Source organism: Suricata suricatta, chromosome 4, assembly GCF_006229205.1.
Source record: "Suricata suricatta isolate VVHF042 chromosome 4, meerkat_22Aug2017_6uvM2_HiC, whole genome shotgun sequence".
NCBI lineage: Eukaryota > Metazoa > Chordata > Mammalia > Carnivora > Herpestidae > Suricata > Suricata suricatta.
The window spans coordinates 147,924,628-147,930,942 of record NC_043703.1 but is presented as its reverse complement, the minus strand read 5'-3'; the positions used below and the strand labels follow the sequence as shown (position 1 = coordinate 147,930,942).

General features: G+C 40.5%; 1 pseudogene; it reads left to right on the top strand.

Annotated features, from left to right (window-relative positions):
- The first annotated feature begins 1,053 nt into the window (after positions 1–1,053).
- On the top strand, positions 1,054–1,144 carry LOC115290937 (annotated as a pseudogene).
- The last annotated feature ends 5,171 nt before the right edge of the window (positions 1,145–6,315 follow it).

Sequence of the window (6,315 nt, the reverse complement as noted above, 5' to 3'; positions counted from 1 at the left end):
GGGACAGAGAGAGAATCCCAGGAGGGCTCCCCAATGTCAGCACCGGACTCAAACTCACAAACAGTGAGATCATGACCTGAGGCAAAACCAAGAGCCAGATGCTTAACCGACTGAGCCACCTGGATACCCCAATAAATAATTTAAAAAAAAAAAAGAAAAAAAGATGCAAGCCATGGCAATATTAAGAACAGCAAAAGTTCAAAATCAATTTAAGTGTCCAAGAGCAAGAGGATGCTTATGTCATATGGAACATTAATATGGTAGAACAGTGCACAGAGTTGGCTCAGGCCCTATCCCCTCCGGTCTGGACCACTGCAACAAGTTTGTCCCTTGTCTCCAGTTTTGTCCTCTCCAATCCAGCTCCACAATGCCACCAGATGGGCCTCTGTACACAGCGCTCCCACTCCAGTACTGCCCAGGGAAATCGCAAGTTCTTAGAGAAACCCCTGGGGCCTCTGGAAACTCTGCCTCTCCAGCCTCATTCCTGGCACTGGCCTCACCTAGAGGCCTCTGTGCCTACTGCACTGAACACAGTGTAAACACCTTCATTTCCTAAATAAACATCCATGAGATGATGTATGCTTATGTTGTACCCTTTACCTGGAATAGCCCTCCTTCATCTCCACTTGGCAAAATCCTTCTCAGCCTGAAAGTATTGGCTGGGCTTTGCTCCCGTTCCTTGGAATGAGTGAGACCTTATCTGTGCATCAGGCGGCAGTGTGCCTTTAAGACAGAGTTAACTTACTGCCTATTCGTAAAGATTTTCTCTTGATTTTTGCACCTCTATTGCCAGGGGACATCAACCGTGCTTGTCCTGGGGCCCCTCATAAGCCCACTATAGATGTTTATCAAAGCTCCCGTCAGTACTTGCTGCATGTGTTGTTACATATGTCTCCCTCTATCAAACTCCTTGAGGTCATGGGTGCATCGTCCTAATCGATTGTATCAGCATTTTATTCACTGCCATTTACTGCATGCTTATTATATGCCAAGCATTGTGCTATGCTTTTTGAATTTTACCTCCATATCTCATTAAAATCTCACAACTCTAGTGCTCGCTTTGGCAGCAACTGGAATGATACAGAGATTAACATGGCCCCTGCGCAAGGATGACATGCAAATTCAGGAAGCGTTCCATTATTTAAAAAAAAAAAAAGCTCACAACTCTAATTACATTGTTAATTATTCTAAATTCAAAAGATGACAAACTGAGGTTCAAAACTTCTGCCAAAGGCACTGCGTAAGCACACAGCATCACCAGGAGTTGAACCCTGATCTACTTGATCTTAGCTGTCCAGCAGCCAGTCCCATTCCCGTTTCTAACACAATAGCTGACACATGATAGGTGCTCAGTAATTACCATAAAGAATAAAATGATGTGGCCATACCCAGTACTTAACAACAGACAGGAAACCAAAAGCATAATGTAAAAACGTAGTTACGCCTCCATCACAGCCCAAATAAAACTACTTGTGCATGTTGGACAATGACTGCATAGGATCTGGCAACAGCCAAGGTCAGTTTATTAGAGAAAGAAGATCGTGGCAATTTTTAAATTGATTTTCCCTCTGTACAGTGTTCTTAAAGAGCATGCCAAGAGTTCTGTTCATGAGAGTAGCTACTGCATTATTAGAACTCCAAAGACCATCAAAATATCCACTGACTCCAGGGACCCAGAAGCCAGAAGTCCTGTTAGCTGTTGTTAACAGGTGGAATCTGTATGCACATCAGTAGACCAGAAAAATGGATAAGAGAAAAGGAGAAGAAATGCCCATTTCCGTTCATCCTGAGTTGCTATGCATAAAAAGGCCTGGCTCAAAACCTTAATTCTGTGTGAAACACAAATAAAACCAGAACTTCTCAGGAGCGTTTCACAGAAACAAATTCTGGAGCTGGATTTCTCCAGAAATAAGCTCTCCACCTCTTGCAAAGAATGTACTGGAAGAAGAGGAGAGAAAAGCAAGAGAAGAACAAGAAGAGGGATGAAAAAAAAGAGAGAAAAAATAATTTATGATATGACAAAGAAAAATAAGCCGGTTAAAACTCAAATAAATCTACCCCTCCAGTTTTCATCAGAACCCTTCCCTGAAGCGTGGCACCTCAGACCGTGCTGTTGCCCTACCCCACTCACTCAAGGATGGGCAACATGATAGCACCATTAACAGAAATGGGGAATCAAGAGGCGGAGGCTCTCTGGGAAGGAATATGAGCCTGTAAAGAGGACTCCATAAAAGTTTGTGAACAGACCATTAAATGAAAGTGTCTTCTTTGTGGTGTTTCCGTTTCCAATAGGACATTTTTCATGGCCTGCCAAAAGTAGGAATACCTCCTCTCAAGGGGCAAGACTACATTTCAGTTAATTTCCCATTTCAATAAGATAGAAACTGCAAGTCAGCAAGAAACAGAGGCGGGCTCCACAGTTCCCTGTCTTGGATTCTCAATCAAAAGCAGGGCCCAGAGATAGCCGGGCTGTGCCTGTACTGCTCTTGACCTCTGCCTAAGGGCGACTGAGGAGGAGGGGGTTCCGAACAGCCCAAGTCTCTCTGGGTCAAAACAGATCGGAAGTTTGTTTGCAGTGGAGCTGAGCCAGTCTGAACAAAACCATAGCGTCTCATGTGAAGCATATTACACTCTGTATTGCTTTCCCAAGGGCAGAAAGGACAGGTGCACTGTGGCACCCAACTATATACTACTTGGGACCCCAAGGGTCAACAATTATTCATGCATTTCAATGAAAATATTAAAAATGAGAAGACATAATTTTCAAACAAGGAATAATTTTAAGCTGGAAATTTGGAATCAGTTTATAATCTTGCTTATGGCAGAAGTTCACTTGTGTGGAAGATATCTTGCCAATCTCTGGGGAGACACACACAGATCACTGCATTATTGTTTAGAAACAAGAGCTCATATTAAACACTTCAATCCCACTTGCTTCCACGAGCATGAAAAACTCATGCCATGGAGATATTCAGGGTCTCAATCCATGCACAGATTTTCCCAGGGTGAAGAAAAAGGCGGGAGCTTCACAGGGTAGGTTGGGTGGGGGTAGACGGATGGTAGTTCGGGGCTAACTTGGCACTGAGGCTCAGCTGCCGGCTGGCAATATACACCCCTTCGCAAGTGTCAGGAAACAGCATAGCCTTTGCTCATCATCAGAAACTGACACCTCCCCCACATTCCTCAGCAACCACCACCTCCTCTCTTCCCCATCTCTGTAAGTCAACAGGAAAAATAACACTCCTGAAATAAGAGATTCATTTCTCACCAAAATAGAACCTTCTTTTATGTAGCTACACATAAGCTTCCTTACTGAAGCACCAAATTCAAAAGCAGCGATAAGTAAAAAGAATTTGCTCTTATCATAAATAAACGATTGTATATGAGAACTTATTTGCAGTAAAATCTTACGATAAAAATATAATTTATACCCTAGTTTCTCTGTGTATTTTATGTAATATCCTAGTAAAAATATTTCCATTTTACAACATGTACCTATTAAAATCATTCCTTATAAAACTGTCGGCATAAAATAAAACACAAAAACTGAAAGGAAAAAGCAGAGGAAAAGGAAATATATCAAAAAGAGGTGATGAAGGCGAAAGAAAGATGCTTGTGGCAATCCTCCCAGCGGGATATAAATAACAGTGGTATGGAGGCAGTGGAAGGTGCTGATAATTAACTAGGATATTTTAAGGTGAGAAATACTTAAAAAACTTCTTAGAATGTCAGTCTTTTTTCTCTCTGCTAACAAGGAATTCTCTCACAATAAAATTTGGAGACAAGCACCTTGCCAGCAAGATAGGAGGAGTCCACAAAATAAGTCAACTAAAAAGAAAGTGTCCTGGAAATGGCAACGCTGTCTGTGAAAATACTGTCTGCCATCTGATTGAAATTGACTCTCAAGTAAACAGGGGCTCCTCCCACTTAAAGGTGGAGTTGCAGCCTGCTGGCCAAGGACCCCTCAGAACCAGCTCATTAGATCTGTCATTCTCTGTGAGGTCGTATTTGGTTTCAAAAGGTACAGAGAACTTGCAAGAATAATTAAAAGAGTTCTAGATACTTGTCCTCCAGACTCTACACCTGTCAGCATGCTAGCGCATGCTCTTTTGTGTTTGTGCATGTGTGTGTGTGTATGTTTGATCACTGGAGAGTAAGTTGTGGATTTATGATACTCATTTACCCCTAAAACTTTTATGTGTATTATATTGAAGCACCCTTTTACATAACTCGGGCAAAATTATCAAAATCAGGAAAATAATATTTAATATGATCTAATCTACAGATCTCATTCAAATTTGGTAATTGTCCCAACAACAGCCCCTGTGTGTTTTCTTTTTATGAGATAACTACAGTAGGAAAAAAAAATCAAAAGAAAATCCTGGTCCAGGAGCCAATCCAGGATTATACGTTATACCCCATTGTCCTGCCTCTTTTTCTCCCTTAATCTAGAATAGTCCCTCTTTCTCTTTGCTTTCCTGACTTTCACTTTTCGAAGAGTACCAGTCAGTTATTTTGTAGAATAACTTGCTTCAGTCTGACGCTCCCTTATGATTATATTTGGATCACACATTTTTGGCAGGAATGACATAGAGGTGACGTGCTTTCTCACTGTATAATATCAGAAGGCATATGTTGATTTGTCCTGCAAGTTGTGCTAACTTTGATCATTTTGTTAAACTGGTGCCCATCGTAAAATTACTGCTTTCCCCTTTGTAACTAATAAGCAGAGATACTTTGCAATGAAATAAATATCCTGTCCCACATCAAATTTTTACCCACTGATTTCAGCATCTCTTGCTGACCCTTGCCTAAGCCAATGGTGGTTGTGATGGTGGCCAAATGGGAAGGGATGCCATTGCCCCTTGGAAGGAGAATATCATTATCTCTGAGAGATCAAATGGGTTAATTTTTGACTTGGAAAATAAAGCAGTACCTATTTTTATTGCAATCTATGGAATGGAAAGATCAACAAAATTGTCCTAGTTAATGGGACTATATAGAACATAGAATCCATTCTCTGTTCATCAATAATTCTCAATGGAAGGGTGGAGTTTTTATTACTATCAAAAAGGTCACAGGCTTCGAAAAATTGAGAAACACTGTACTCAATGCTGTTTCCAAGAGAAATTAACCTCCAGTTTAGAAAATGAAATAGCTATTTTTCTCCTGAGTAGTTTTTCTGTTTTTATGGAAAGACACTTTGAATTATGTAACCAACCAAATTTTTTTTCTTTTGACAACACCTGCTAGAAAATGTAGAGCCTAAAGTATGTTCAATTCATAGCAAGAGGTCTTTTAAGTTTGCATTTGGGGATTCATTTCTGGACCATTTTATGTTTCCAGCTAGTTTTTCTTTCTTTTGTTCTAATTTCTTATTTATGCATCCTGTTTTATTATGTATTTTTGTGCCAACTTGAAATTTTTCAGACTAAGTCAGGCATACTAACGAATAAAATAGTCCATGCTTTCTTTGTTTCATTAGTTGATTTGTCTCAAATGTTCAGAAATCAAATCACTTATCAACTGGAGCTATCTTATTTTATTCCACTTGACATAACATGTTGAAAAAGAGGATGGTGAAAGAACTCATGGGGAACTTTAATGTCATTGGCTAATTCAATTCTGTGGCTTATGCTTTCCGGGACCCTAAAATAATGAGATTGGTTATTGCTGGTCACTTGGAATGGGTTCTTTCTTGGAAAGATCATTGGACTTGGGGCCACTGGGTGGCTCAGTCAGTTAAGTGCTGACTCTTAGTTTCAGCTCAGGTCATGATCTCATGGTACATGAGACTGTGCCCCACATTGAGTGCCTGTTGGGGATTCTTTCTCCCTCTCTCTCTGCCCCTCACTCACTCTCTATCTCTCTCTCTCCCCCTCTCTCTCTCTCTCCCTCAAAATAAATAAATATTTAAAAAAACAAAGCACTGGACCAAGCATCAGAAGACCCATCTTTGGTGTAATTCCACTCTCTGGCATCGACTAGGTACATGACTTTGAATAAATCAATTCTGCTCTCTGATCTGTGGCATTTTTGTCAAAACTGGGAATAAGAGCACCTGAACTGTCTATTCCACGAAAACATTGCTTTGGAAGACGCAATGGGAAAATGTTTCAAGAACTGCAAGGTTCTAGAGTTCCTTATCACCTTACCATCTGGTAAGATAATCAGACAAGAAACAAGTGAAGAAATGCCCAAATAACTTATTTCAGATAATAGTAAATGCTATGAAAACAAAAGGGATTAACAGAGTCGAGAATGAAGGCAGACAGGATGGCCCAAGGAGGGCTCTGCAAGGAGAGGATATTTAAT